The sequence below is a fragment of the Manis pentadactyla genome, chromosome 8 (assembly GCF_030020395.1).
Source record: "Manis pentadactyla isolate mManPen7 chromosome 8, mManPen7.hap1, whole genome shotgun sequence".
Lineage (NCBI taxonomy): Eukaryota > Metazoa > Chordata > Mammalia > Pholidota > Manidae > Manis > Manis pentadactyla.
In genome coordinates this window covers 33898025-33913909 of record NC_080026.1, presented here as the reverse complement: position 1 = coordinate 33913909, position 15885 = coordinate 33898025, and positions in this window count along the sequence as shown.

The following is a 15885-nucleotide window of genomic DNA, read 5'->3' as shown; positions in this document are numbered from 1 at the left end:
CTTTTACCAGTTGGGTGATTGAACTTAAATCACTGCCAAGGGCAGTTGGGACTGAGAGAGTTTCCTGAGGTCTGTTTGTGCAGCCTCCAGCTTCTCTGAAAGGTCAGGGCCATCCAAGACCAGGCCTAGCAGAGGAGGATCTTGGTTTCTGCATCCCTGTGTCTCCTCCTTTCCATTTCGGTGAGCACTCAGGACTTATTGTCTGCCTTTGTGAGCCCATGGGGCTCCCTCTGCCTACTCCTCTGCTGCCTTCGTTTGGGTCTGACGGACTTAGTACTCCAGTCCCTGTGTGTGTGGCTCCTGTCAAACTGTCATGTCCAGAGTCCTCCACCGTCAGTAGTTCTGATCCCCGCCAACCTGGCAAACTTAGTGGTGGCTCTGGGAAAACTGGCACATCCACTGGGCCCTCTTCCCAGATCATATTTGAATTTGCATTTGTATTGAAGTTGTGGCCCAATATCCTTTGACAAGCAGGGACAGCAAGAGGGGCCTCCCAGTGCCCTGGAACCCTTTTGTCTGCCTTGCACACCGGCCCTGACTGTTGTGTGGTACGCGGTCTGTTGTAGGGTGGAGGGCTCACTTCCCAGAGGAAGCAACCGTGTCCGTGGCGTTCCAGGCTCTCCATCGCTCATTGTGTCTGGAGAACAGTTGGCTTGTCTCCTTTTAACTTTTTAAAGTAGGTACTACTTTTGAGTGGGTCCTGCCTTTAAAATCACAAAAGCGAGGAGAGTAAACATCTCTGGCCCATCTCTTCTCCTCATCTGCCCAGTTCTTCATTTCCTCCTCATCAGAGAGGATGGTGGGGGGTGCCACCTGTGGTCTCAAGTCCATTATTGAACAGTCTGTTGTCCTCTACCGGTCTGAGAGGATATCATTGTGTGCCATGTATATTTGGATCTATTCTGGACTCTATGCCCTGTTTCACTGTCAGTCTGCATTTCTGTGCCAATGCCACAGAACTGAGGGCAGGCTGCAGCTCCCTCAGGCCAGTGAAAAGTGTGCAGCTTTTTCCCTCCTCACCCTGCTCTTCAGTTCTGCTCTTTCAGGCTTAATACGAATATTGGTATGGCAATATTAGTGATGCAATGGCAGCTACGATTCTCCCCATTTGATGGATAAAGAAAATGAGGAACAGCCGTTGAGGCGACTTGCTCAAGGCCACGTGGCTGGGGGAACAACAGGAGCTGAGACAGATCTTTAAGTACCATGCTGTCCGTACTCTTTTTCAGAATATTTTTATTATAATGAGTACTACCAGCTACTATTTATTCAGAGCTGTCTGCTGGGCATTGTGTCGAATGCTTCAAGTACTTTGTGTCTGGTGTTGCATTTATCTTACTCTTTATAATACCTCTGAAAGGTAGGTTCAAATAATCAGATTTGAACATGGGGAAAACGGGGTCAGAGGGGTTAGCTAAACTGCCAGGGGCCACCTGGCTAGTGTGTGTTGCTCCGAAGACCATGCTCTTTACAGTTTTACTTTACTGGCTCTCTCTTCCCACGTTCATAACCAAGGGTCCTTCCTTATTCCTTTGTATCATCATGTTCTCTGTCAGCCACAGCCCTCAGGTACTTTCCAAGGGCACCGAGGCAGGGATGCCCAGGTGCGTGGGGCTCCTTAGGGCTCTGTCTTCTCTGACCCCTGAGGTGGCCCTCTCTCTGCATACCTTCGGGCACTGTTTTGCTTTTGTGGGCTGTGAAACCCCCTCAGTATGAACTCTCAGTGCAGGTCTTTGTCCCCAAAGGCAATCAGTCAATGGGTTGATGTTGAGAAAACTGATACAGAGTTCTGCATTCGGAGAAAGAAGAGAAAAAGGGGAAAGGGGTGAGTCAGCTAATGGAGGGTCTTAAACCCTCAACAGAGAAGCCCAGAGTTAATGGGACAGGCAGTGGGGAGCCTTGTAAGATTCTTGACTGCAGAAATAAGACACAGAATGCTGTTAGTCACAGCTCCTAGGCACGCTGTATTACCCCTGCAAGGAAAGCATCCCAGGACAACTAAACCCAGTTAACCTTGCTGGTGAACTCTTTGGCCCCCAGGACACTGTCTGATGTAAGCACTATATCGTCTGAATGTCCCAATACCCGAGTCTTTCTCTGTGGACTAGAGGGTCTTTGTGTTCTGAGTCTACAAGGACTTTCCCCTACAAGGGAAAGGCTTCCTCCTTTAGCTCAATCTCACTGGGAGAACTGAGGCAGACTGCAGAACCCTTAACTCAGATAAGCGCCTTCATGATCTAGCGCCTCCCTTATCTCTCTGGCCATTATCTCTGCCTTATTTCTCTCTACCTTCCACCTTTTTTGCTGTGCCTCCATCTAAACTGAACACTCTCAGTTCCCATATGTGCCATGCCTCATTTTGCCCCTGGGCAGTTTCCAGGAATAATTTGTGCCCCTTCTTGTCGAACTCCTCCTCTTCCTTAAGCTTTGGCTGAGATGCCACCTCCTTAAGGAAGCTGTGGCTCCCCACTGCATCCGGCCATCTCCTTGTCATTTCTGCTGCCTCTGTGATGCTCTGATAACTCACTTGTTCCCCTGGACTCAGAGCTCCTAGTGGGAAAGGGCCATGTCTCAATTGTCCCTGGGCCTGGCACACAGCAGCTGTCCAGAAAATGCTGGCACATGAATAATGGAAGAACATTGCCACGGGCTGGCTGTCGCCATCTGTCGTATGCACTGACTAGTCGGTGGCTTTTGGCTCCTTGAATCTCCTCGTCATCCCACCAAGGAAAACCTTTGCTCCCAACTCAGAGGCAAAGGAACTCTTTCCTTCCCAGAAAGACCTTTCTTTCTGTGTTCCTGGCCTGATGTTATCCAGGGTTTGGCTCTCTCAAAGAGCCCCCAGGTCTCCTGCACCACCAGCAGTACCCCTCATAGCCTCTTTTCTCGCGTCATTAAATTCCAAAGCAATGCTTCCACTGGCCATGTTACTTCCTGAGGCCACCAGGCTACTCTGACAAAGACTCTCTCTTCGACCAGTCCCATGTCAGGCTCTTCTGAGCCTTCTTGGCTAAGCCTTGACCTAGGACCTTGTCCTTGGCCTGCTTAGTCCAGTTTTAGCAAGAATCCTGCTGAGTCAGTGTAGCAAAACTCCCCCCACCACTGTTGTCTGATCACCCTCCATAGCTGATCAAATTCCTCATCCCCCTCCTTTGTTAGCTTCAGCAAGACTCCTGTTTGGAATTTAGCAAAAACACCCCAACCCCTGATGCTTCCTTTTAATAATCTTCCATGCACTGACTCCTATCTGCTCCTTCTCTGTAAATCCCCACTTGTCTTTGTACTCGGCATTGAGCCTGAGAGCTCCCTTTCCTACTGTGGTGGTCCTTCTTAAATGAAGTTTTCTTTCGTGTCTTTAACAAGTGTCATGAGACATTCTTCCTTAGCAGTGCCCCCCGCCCCAGCCTTGCATACCTCCATCCTGAGCCCCTGTCCTCTAAGGCGCCAAAGGCCACTTCCTCACCACTTCCTACTGCCTCTTATTAGTAGCACTTCAAACTTTTTTCTCCCTCTCGGTTCATTACTTCCTTCCTTCAGCCTCTGTGATCTCCCAGCATTTGGCTTTTCTCCCCTTCTCTTTTCTCTCTAAGCTGTTTCTTGTCCACCTACTCCTTAAACAGAGATTTTCTGTGTTTTTAACTCTTTGCCCCCCTCCCTCTGAGAACACTGCCTCTCCAGTGAGTGACCCCATGGCCTCAAAATGCATATTGTCTCAGGGTGGTTGAAGCCTCTTAGAAAATGCTTGCAGGTTATCTGGGCTTCCAAACACAGGAGGCATCATCAAGCATCAGTGGAGCCTGGGTCTCCCGAGATCAGGGTCCCTCATCCCACGGAGTAGGGGGCTGGGCCTCAGGGGTGTCTCAGAGGGCATCTGAATGAATGGAGAGGGTTCTGCTGACATGGCCCACAGCCCTGCTATGAACCTGTCCACCAAGTGCCCTACTCTGGACATCCACTTGGGCAGCCAGTTGCAGGGACCACCACCTCCTGCTGAGGACAAGGGCCCTGGGGGGCAGTGGGAGGAGCTACTGATCCAGGGAGCCATGTTGTATCTGTCATCCAGGGTGTGGGCCAGGCAGGGTGTCCTAGTGGGCACAACTTCAAGTGTTTTTCCATTTGCTGGATAATTATTTTTGCAGTTTCTATACCCTTTCAGTGATGTTCAAGCCATCTGTAGGCTAATTGTTTTAATAATTCATGTGTATTTTGCAAATATATGTATCATCATTATTTTGAAATACTTGGCATGAAAAGTTTGATTGAATTTGAAATGTTTATCATTATCACAAAAATGTCACTATTAGTTGTTAATGAAGGAAAAGCATTATTAGATTTATCCAATAGAATTTCAATGGAGATTTTTAGGTGGCTGTAAAGTTGATTTAAAAATTTGTATTACCTCCTTGTGGGAACAAAGGTTCTTGTTAATGGACATCATCAAGAATCTCGAGACTGTCTATAAGAAGTATTGTTCCTGAGGTGCATGTAACCATTTCCAACCTGTTTCCCCCAAGAAGGGTTATGGGGAGAGGTTACAAAAAGTATGTTCACTGAAACAAATTCAAGTGTTTCACTTAGTTATTTGAAAACATTTTTATGTGGAAATTTTCTATAAGTTCAATATTTAATGCCTTCTTAAACTTCTGTATTTTATTTTTCTTATATTGATATAGTGAAAGTATAATGATTTTTCTCCCACTAAACTCTACATTTCCTTCAGCCTGATATAAATGCTCTCATTTTCTCTGTATGCGCTAACATTAAAACAGTTGGAAAATTAAAAAAAAGAACTTTATTAAGGTATATTTACACATTGTACAGTTTACCCATTTTAAGTGTATAATTCCGTGATTTCTAGTGAATTTATTGAGTTGTGCAACCATTGCCATCCAATTTCAGGGCATTTTCCTCTTTCCAATAAGACGGGAAGCTCTTTTTGTAGGATGGTGAGAAGGAACCATAAGTCATTTCTGAGGAGCATAGACGTTGGGTCCTGAGCAGCCAGAGGGCAAGTGCACAGGTGCTGAAATTGAAAGGAAGGAGCAACACACAGCAGCAATTCACCGGAGAATTCCGCTTTATTAGGGAAAGGTGCTGGGTTATATAGGAAGGGGCATGAGCTGATTGAGGTGTCACTTCTACGGGGCTGGTGGCTATTGGCTAGGTGCTGGGATTGGGAGGGGGGCGAGGGGTGATTGGGCTTCAGGTGGCGCCGGCGGGAACCAAGGACCCGGAAGAGAAGCAGGAAGTTCGCCATCTTATGGGTGGGGGCCCTTCAGAAATCCTAGGAGAACCACCCGACCTGCCACCCCCAGGGACAGGGAGGCCCAAGGAGATGGCTGCGGCTCTGGGGAGGGGTTTGTGCCTCAGCTCACGTATCACCGCGTCCAGTGGAGGCATTTCCAGCTCTCCAGGCGCCCTGTTACTTCCTTATCTCTCACGGCCCAGCAACGACTGGTGGGATTTCAGTTTGTGGATCTGTTGTCCCCGTAAGACTGTCAGTGTCTGTCCCCTCTTTGTGTCCCAGAACTTAGACCCATCTCTGCAGCACCTCAGCAACAATGTTTGCTCAATGAATAAATGATTTCCAGCTCTGTATCCTCCTTTCCAAGCTTGCCAGAGCTGATGAGAGGCACACAGGGAGATTCCCCAGTGACCAGAGCAGAATCAGACTTGTCTCAGCGAGGCCGGCAACAGACGGAGTGCAGGCAGGCATTGGGGCGGTGGGCTCGCATCCGGCCCTGCTTCTGGCCGTTTGTCCCTCTGTGCTGACGTTGCACCTTTCAGCTCTTCCAGAGCCTCTGTAATGACATTGCTGGATCATGTGCTGAGTTGCCTCCAAGCTATAAACCCCCACGATAGTGAGATTGCATCCTTCTCCCAGAGTCCCGTGGAGCTTCCTGCATTTGAGGGGGCAATTTCCAGGGCAACTATTGGGGCTCCAGCCCCTGGCTCTGCCTGGGGACTTGGCATCGCATCGTAGCATTTGCCCAGCCTGCTGCAGCCAACCTCACACACTGGCGAAACCAGCAGGCAGATCAGTTTGCCTTCCCCACATCAAGAAGCAGATACATTGGCAAGATGGCTTCTTTGGGCACAGGAAAAATGAAGAGATTTAAAGCAAGCCCATCAAGCGGTTTTTGAGTGCACTTAACAGCCTCCCAGACTTGTAACCCCCTTTTTAAAAGCAGAGTTACTTCTCTAATAATAGAGCTCCATTATTCTTTATCACCAGACTCTCAACTCTGCTCCGCATTTCCCCTTGGTGTTCTGCTCACTAACCCATTTATCCTCGCTTATAAACCTATGCTTAAGGCCGATATAAAATACAGCTGTGATGTCACAGAAACACTTTCTGGTGGTGGCTCTAGCTAGCAAGGTGGCTGTGGCTGTGACAGGGAACCCTCCCCAAACTATTTTTGTTCCCAGTGCCTCGGCAGGTTTTTGGGGTGGGAGCTGCTGCTTGGCACCCAGCTGGAGGGGTTTTAGAGTTCTGGTCCTCCTTGGGCTGCATCGCTGACCCCTTGGCATTGGGGCAGGACGTGCAGAGGAGGCAGTCGGTGGCTCCCAGTCTCCCTAACTCCCTAGGCAGGAGAGGGCCAGTCTGGGCACCCTGGGACGGATCAGACCCGACTAGGGGTTTCCAGTTTAATCATGTTGTTAATTAACATATCAAATCTTCGCAGCTGGTGGCTGCTGTTTGCTTCTCATCCCCCTCCTCCTCCCTTCCTTACACCAATTAGTGCAAAAGCGGGGAGCAAATCTTCAAGCATTGATTTGCCTTAGTAAGAATGATTATTTTGGGAACAACCCAACCCCTCCAAGCAGACAACCCCCTCCCTCCCCCCACTGCCCGCCTCCCCACCCCCCCACACCCTGAGTTTGAACTGCATGCTTCCTTCCTCATGGGTTTTTGGCTTTGGTAGGCCAGGATGGAGAGCTGATTACTGAAGCGCTTAATATCACATTTGTCTCCTCTGGTTTTAAAAGACAAAAGGGATTGTGAGGACAGAGGGGAAAGCACGCCTCCGGAGGATATGACTCATTTCAAGGTGTTGGCTAGTCTCCTTTTCAAAAAGTCAGCCCCTAGAAGGTGGAAACCTGGCTTAGCCAAGTGTTAAGAGGAATACTGTGAAAAAGCTCTACTAACGCCTTTCTGCTTATTGGTTCCCGTCTCAGACAGCTCTAAGCCTTGCTGGTGCATCAGACCCTCGGAGGGCCAGGGACTGATGTGCGTCTGTGCTGGAAGAATTGTGCACAGCAGTAGCCCGGAGAGGGATCTGAGACTGAAGGGCGGAGGGAGTGCCCCTATGTGAATTCACAAGGCAGATTGAATGCCCAGGGGAGTTGTGGTGGAAAGGGCTCGACAGAGTGAAGGAAAGACCAGAAGATGCCATGTAAGACATGAGGGTTTACTGTGACTTAAAACACAGGGAGTCCAGGAGTGGCTGACTGGACAAGGTCATGCACTGCTATTGTGGACAGGGGAACTGCGAATATGGGGTGAGGGGACAGAGACTATGTGCTTTGCTAGCACAGGTCATTCTTGCTTAACCAGCACCCTAAGGAACAAAACCTTGGTCAGAGGGGTTCTGCCTCCCAATAAGATGTTTCCCTAGATAAGGCGGGTCTGGATTTGGCCAGCCCCAGGCCACCAACATTCTGTATATTTAGCATATTTCCTGAAGGAAGGGAACTTGAGGACATCTGGTTATTCTGGGACAAAAGATTATAAGCCTGCAGTGTTCATCTCTACACCCTCCAGGTGGTCCAAGGCAGGCAGACCTTGAACCCTGTCTCCAGATCCTGGCTAGGGCACTTGCCGATAGACTTCTGTGGCTAGCAAGCCTGTACGGTAACATAGTAACAAAACTAGGCAGGGTTTTATAGATAGTGCATAGTGTGCGTGAGGGGATTTCATTCATTGTGTCTTTGTTCCTCCCTAGTACTCCCTTCCCTCCTTAGAGGACAATGTCCTTCGTCTGTCCACCACATTCACTCCCTCTCCCAAACACACAGCCATGTCACCTTGCTCATGTCACAGTTCTCTCCCTCTCTTCTCATGCTGTTCTTCCTGTGTCAGGGACTGTGAGGCCTGGGCCCTGGGTGGGAGTGTGCTGTAATTAAGTAGCAATGTCTGCCGGGGTGGGGGTGGGGGCGAGGGTGGTGTTGAGTCAGCTATGTATTTACCACCCTCATCCTTTTTTTTTAAAAAAAAAGTTAACTGTGGTAAAATACATGTAACATCAAATTTACCATCTTAAGCATGTTTAAATGTATGGTTCAGTAGTGTTAAGTACATTCATTCTGTTGTACCATTCATCTCCAGACTTTTTCATCTTGCAAAGCTGAAACTATACCCACTAAATAATAACTCCCTGTTTCCCCCTCCTTCCAGCTCTTGGTAACCACCAATTCTACTTTCTGTTTCTGTGAGTTTAGCTATTCTACATAAGTGGAATCATACAGTAGTTGTCTTTTTGTGTTTGGCTTATTGCACTTAACATAATATCTTCAAGGTTCATCCATGTTGTAGTGTTTATGTCAGAATTTCCTCCTTTCTTAAGACTTAAAAATATTCCGTTCTATGAATATACTAACTTTTGTTTATCCAGTCATCTGTCAGTGGACATTGGGGTTACTTCCACCTTTTGGCTATTATGAACAATGCTGTTATGAACATGGGTGTACAAATACATGAGCCTTAAAAAATTTTTTGTCCCAGCAAATCAATGATCTAATCCAATGGTTTTCAACTTCGGTTACATTAGAACCACCTGCAGAGATTTTAATCACCCTTGAACAACCACGCTAATTGAACCTAATTGTCTAGAATAGAGCCCATGGATCAAAAATCAGAAACATTGGTTAAAAATATAGATTCTCTGGAGATTGTGATTCAGTTGGTCTGGGATGTGGCCCAGAAATCTGTACTTAGAAAATAAGGGCCTCAGGATATTCTCATGATTGGGTATTCTAGAAATTACTGTCTAAAGCATCAGTTAAAGGCCACCCAAACCTCGGCAAAGACTTTATCCCTTGGTTATCAACAGCCTTAGAGAGTTCTGCAGTTTACTTACCTATCCTGGTCTTATGTCTCTACCTGGGTTATAAATTTTTAAAATTGTAGAATTTCTGAACTCAACGGGACCGTATAGAGCAGATAATCTGTCCAACTAAGGCTACACCTTAGTCGATTTTAAATAGTTCAATGTTCTGTCCACTCAAAGGTAGTTTAAAATTTTGTCTTCCCACAGTGCCAAGACTGGCTAGCACTTTACTTTTAAGAAAGACTGAGTGTTACTACTGTTAAGCTTGGGAAACTTTGGGTTGCTTAGATTTATACTTTCTTCTGCTCTGAGGAACCCCTGTGAATCAATGATTGGTACAGTGTCATGAAGTATAAGGGACTGAATGACAAAATGATCTAAGTGGTGCCCACCATAGCATGAGGGCCCAGATAACTGACTGGACTTTTAGGCTGGGTTCAAATGCCCATCTTCTGTGGGCCCTGGGACCAGTATGGATGTAATTATACTTCCTTCATTGAGTCATGAATTGTAAGGGTGTGCACTAATGGGACACTGACTATTCACCAGGTACTATTCTAGAATGAATTATGTGGGTTATTTGGTAGGCCTAGCAGGAAACCAAAGCTTGAAAATGTTAAATGACTTGTCCAGAGTGACTTACTAGCAAGTGACAAGGCTTGGATTTGAAGTCAGGCTGATTTCTCTACCCATTCTCTTCATTACTGTGCTATTTTGCATTGATGAAGAGAGATGAAGTAAGTCAAGTGCTTAGCAGTGTCTAGTTCATAAGAGAAGCTCAGGAAATGCCCATCATCATCATCATCATTGCTAGAGCAACTCATCCTTATGCATCTCTTACTCTATGCCAGGTACTGTTTTAAGCAGTAAATATGTATTTATTTCCAAAATAATCCTGTGAGGTAGTACTACTATAAGAGATTGCATAGATGAGGAAACCAAGGCACAAAAAAGATGAAATAACCAGAAGTTACACAGCTAGCAAGAGGCAGAGGGAACTAGGGAGTCTGGCTCTAAGCTTAATGCCACACACTGCTCCTTCCATGTGATCAGTGGAAAATACTACTACTGCTATTAATGACTAGTAATAAGGCCCTCAGTTTCTTTCAACACAATATTTTTTACATGCTTTCTTTGTAGGCACATCCTTAAGATAAAAAGAAATGTAATAGAATCAAATGTCATTTTTAAGTTTTCCCTTTTTGCGCTCTCAAAATTCTTATACAGTTCAATCTAATACTATTTAATGGCCTCTGATTTTGTAGTCTTTTTGGAGGTGGCCTCTGGGAAAGGGATGTTTATGGGGTCATTACATTTTTTTTAAGCTTGAAGAAACCTCCAGGATGGAAGTCTCTAAAATAAAGTGATTGCACCCTACAGGATGCACAGGTTATTATCACTTGGAGATGGGGAAGGAAATATTAGTGTTAAAGCAAAGAAAACGAAAGGCCATAGTGATCTTCCTGTTGTTAAGTCCAAGGGTACCTCCTAGACATCATAGTGATTCCTTGGCTCCAGCCAACCCTGATGACCCTCCCTTCTTGAAGCATTCACCTTCCTTAATGGAGTGAGGTCACGCTCTTGTTCCTTTTCTTCTGTCTTGCTTGGCTGCTACTTCTCAGCCTCCTTTGCAGGTTTCCCATCCTGCATTTAAACATATTTAAAACCTAACATGTGGGTTGACACGGCATCCTCGCTTGCTCTGTGCATCACAAGGTCATGGGTCTTGTATAGTGTGTCCTGTGTCTAAGGCAGAGGTGGTGGTTCTGCAGCATGGATGGGGCTGCCCTCCCCGTTTCATTCCCTTTCAGCATGTTTGTGTGTGTGCTGTTACAGGTTACTCTGGGTCCTGCGAAAAGATATGTTGAGGTCCTAACCTCTAGTACCTCAGAATGTAACTCACTTTCCTGAAACAGAGTCATTGAGGTGCAATTAGTTTAGATGAGGTCCTACTGAATTAGGGTGGGCCCTAGATCCAATATGACTGGTGTCCTTGTAAGCAGAAGAGAAGAGACATAAAGACAGAGACACACAGAGAGAAGACAGCCCTGTGACAGCAGGGGCACACACCAGAACAAAGCATCAGCAAGCCAAGGAAGGCCTGGATTGCTGGCAAACCCCAGAAGTCAGAAGAGGCAAGGGAGGACTCTGCCTTCAGAGGGAGTGTGGGCCTGCTGATACCTTGATTTCAGACTTCTAGCCCCCAGAATTGTAAGAGAATACATTTCTGTTGTTTTAAACCACTTAGTTTATGGTACTTTGTTATGGCAGCCACAAAAAATGTGCCCCAGTAGATATATCTATTTTACTCTATTTTCCTGTTGAAATGGAACTATCCCTCACCAAGTAGACACTCTGCACAGGCACCACCATTTGAAGGTGAGACCTTTAATGCAAACAAACACAGGTGGACCCCAGGGACTTGGCACCACCTTCCCGCCATCTGCTCCCATCACAAGGGAAAAATGAAGACAGTCCATCAAATCTGGTAAGAGGTCAGCCAAGAGTGTCTTGAGATTATAAAAATATTTGGTATATAGATTATCATCTATTATTATTATTATAAATCAGTCTTACTCCAATTTTTATTATGCATTGAGGTATTAACTGGTGTTAGTGTCAAAACATTGCAATCAACAGGACATTTAGTATTCCTAGTTCATCTTTATTTCATCTTTTTAAGTATTTTATTTTTAGGCTTTTTAATAATATATGCAAAATTTCATGACAGCACATAATTATATCTTGTAAATGAAAGGATAAATAAATACATATATATTAGCAATATGTACTCACTTTTTTAAATTGATGGGCTATATGATTATGTTCACACCCACCTCCCTTTTATGGGTGAGGAAACAGGTCCAGCATGGTTATATGAATTAGTTGTCCAAGGTCAGAACTTGAACTTGGTTCTTCTGACTCCAGGCATGTGTCAGGCCTCTACATCACTCTCTTTCCCTCAAAGATGTAGTGAGATGCACACTTTGCCCTGTCTTAGCACCATGAGGCCTTGGGTGATTTTGAGTAATATGTCCCTGTTTAGCAAGCCTTGTGGGGAGCAGAAGTGTTCCAGCAGGGTTAGGCAAATGTGGGCTTGAATTCTGGCTCCGCCCTCCACTGTCTGTGCGACCTTAACCTTTCTGATCCTTACTTCCCTCAGTTAAAAGATACAGATAATTGTGTTTATGGCATAGGATTGTTTTTAAAGAATAAATTGTATAATATTGTCAAAGTATAAATTACATGCTCCTTAGAGTTTAGTTGTAATAGTAATAGTTCATGTTCTGTTGAGGTTATGAAGGTGCAGATGTCGTTCTGTCTTATTTATGGAGGAGTTCCTGGGGACCAGTGGATAAGACCCATGTCCAGATGTGGATATCACTTGCCTGGTTGGGCATGTGGCACAGGAGTGGCATGGCACTGCCTGTGGCACCCCTGCTCAGGGACACCAGTGATAGCTTATGTGGGCTGATACTGGCTTGGTGGGAGACCTGAAACTCCCCACTACCTTACTCTGAGCCTAGGTCACATTCTTGGTACTCAGAAATCCACATGGCTGGTTGGGAGTCACATTATTTCTCTTGCCCTGTCACAGGCAAATCCCTTGATGGAGAGTCCTCTCTTACTTACTTCTTTTCACTCCTCAACCCACAGTAATCTGGTTTTTACCCATCTGCCTCGACATTGCTTAGCCAAGGGCCACAGTGACCTCTGTTGTCAGGCCAAGGGACGCCTCTCGGTTGTTACATTACATCTTGGTGCTATTTGCTGGGGTTTGGGATCATTTGACCACTTCCTTCTTGAGGCGTTCTTTTTGTTAATTGAGGAGCACTGCGCTCTCTTAGCTTTCCTCCTTCCCCTGGATGCTCCTCTCAGTCTCTTGCTGGCTGCCACTCTTCCACTCTACATTTACAGGCTGGGACTCCTCCCGGTTCTGCCCCAGGCCTCTGTTCTTCCTGACCATTTCCATCCATGGTCCTGACTTCTGCCACCCTTAGTATCACTGATTCTCAAACAGAGGGGGGGCTGTCAAAGTCACCGGCCATGAGGGAGGCTTTTTTCAACTACATGTGCCACTGCGGGGCTTCTGAATGTACTTCTCTCACCACACTCACTGACACAGTGGTCCTTTTAGGGATGGTGGGGCCTCAGTTGTGTTATGTGTCTTGTGTGTGTGCATGTGCTGTGGAGTTCCTACTTGATGTTGACAGGTCGTAACCCATCATTTGTCCATGTAGGAGCTACTACACATAGCCACTTGGGTGTCCCCAGGCACCTCACACCCAGTCTAACCCAGGTGATGCTGAGCTTCCCAGTGAACTTGCTCATTTTCTTGCATCTCCAGCTCCGGTGAGTGACACCACCATTAAACAGTTGCTTAAGCCAAATTCTGGTTCATCATCCTTGGCTCCTCCTGCTCCATTACCCTGACCCGATACCTACAACCAATTACCAAGCCCTCACAAGTCTGCTTCCTTAAAAATAATTTGCATCAGATCATTTTCCTCTTCCCTGCCTTGCTTCCTTCCGGGCTGGCCACTCTTCCCCTTTCTCAAATGCAGTCCCCCATGCCTCATGGCTCTTGAGTGCTTCCATGGTTCCCTCAAGTTCTTGGGATTCACTTGGACTGTGTCCGCCTCACTTTTGGCCTTTTCTCAGCATAGTCTACACATTCTGGACATACTTGGGGAGATCTATAGTTGATTGTCCAGACAGAATACACTGAGAATGAAAGGGGTGCTGACTACTCTGGATCAGTAAGAGAAAACTTGAACTCTCCTGAGAAAACCAGGAAGTGCAGCTAACCCAATTCCTCCTGAGCCCTGAGTTCCTCAGTCGTGTTTAGTTTGGTTTCATCTGTAGATCTCTGTTATGATGTTCCCTCTGCGTTTCTGAGACCTTCACCCCCTCTATATATTCTCCTGGGGTTCTGTACCTCACCAATTTAGCTTGGAAAACACTCCATTCTAATTGTCTATTTTTAAACATGCACCTGCGAGAAAAAACAGTTGAGATCTCAGGTTACTTTAATGCTTCTACCACTCCCTGAACTGCTTCCTCTAGCACGACCCTGCCCTTTTTTAGTAAGAGAGTAAATTTCAGGCTTAGAGTCATTGTGTGACAGAATCTAGCCAGAAATTTGAAACATCATCTTGTTTTCATTTTATTCGTTGATGTTTATCTTCTCTTTATAACAGTAGTACTGATTTTCCATTTGTGCTGATGACATAATATTTTCTTTCAAAGTTAACTAGTTGAAGTGAAGGAAAAGGAGCAGGTGAAAGAAAAACATTAAGCTCAGTTGGTCAGTGAATGTGGAGAAATTTCAGCTCAGCTCGTACATGTCCTATGAATGAGCACATTTTCCTATCATAAGACAATAAATACTATTATCACACCCAAGAAAATTAGCATAATGCAATGTATATAACTTCTGATACAGTCTAAATATTGACATATAAAAACAAATCTTCTTTTACATTAGTCTTTTAAATTGATCCAATGGAATCTAAATACCATAGGACTTTGATAACCATCATTATCTATTTTTAAATAAATAAACAGCTCTTCTGCATTTGAGTATTTTACATCTTCACTTTCTTTCCTTGAATTTATGTATCTACTGTGCTTACATTGAAAAATCTTAACCTAATGTGTAATTTTTAGGCTTGAAAGTTTTTTATTGATCATTCTAGCATGTTCTTCTTGAAAGGAAGGGAGCGACACACAGCAGCAATTCACCGGAGAATTCCGCTTTATTGGGGAAAGGTGCTGGGTTATATAGGAAGGGGCATGGGGTGATTGTGGTGTTACTTCTACGGGGCTGGTGGCTATTGGCTAGGTGCTGGGATTAGGAGGGCAAGGGGTGATTGGGGTTCAGATGGTGCTGGCAGGAACCGAGGACCCGAAAGAGAAGCAGGAATTTAGCCATCTTATGGGTGGGGGCCCTTCACTTCTAAACAAAAAAATATGTACTGGTTCTAGTTGAATTCTTCCTTTACATCCTGTAATCATAAAACTCTAAGATTAAAAAATTCTTCACAATTAAGTTATCATTATAATTATTAGTAGTATACAAATATCTTATTAGTATGCTATTGAAAATAACATCATAACACCACAATTTTAATATTAGTCATAAAATGTAAAAAAATATTTTGGAAGTGTATCTTCTAAGTGACATGATTGGGACTTTAACAAATAGTTTGTGTATTCATGGATGGATATTACTTATTGGTAGAAAGAGCTAAGATGCAGCATCAATTTATTCCTATTTTATAGATGCAAATTAAAAAAATTACATATAAAATAAATAGTTATGAAAGGAAATTTACTATACCGGTTTGAATTTCTTCATGCTTTTATGACAACAATCATATAGTGATATATCACGGAATTTATTTTAATAAATTTAATAACGCTATATCATTTGACAATGCAGTGAGGTCCTCCTTCATTTTTATTAAAAGTGAAGAATTGGAAACAGCCTGAATTGCAAATGATTTGTTATTTTGTGGACTTATTCACTCTCTTGATTTCTTGGAATTATACTGAACAGTATTTTTAGTCTTGATCAAATTATTATTAATTATATTAATTTTTTCTCCTAAAGTCATCATCTTTAACCTAATATACTTGTAAATGACTGAGAAAATAAAAATATTGGTTAAAGCAATATACCTTTGCCAGTGTAATACTTTTTATCAAATGTGAAAGCTTTAAATTTGTTTATATGAAACTGGAGTTATAGATTTTAATTTATGGAAAATGTCCATTTTGGTTAAGCCCATCAACCAAATCCACTTGCTTTCTGCCAGAAAACATCTGACTT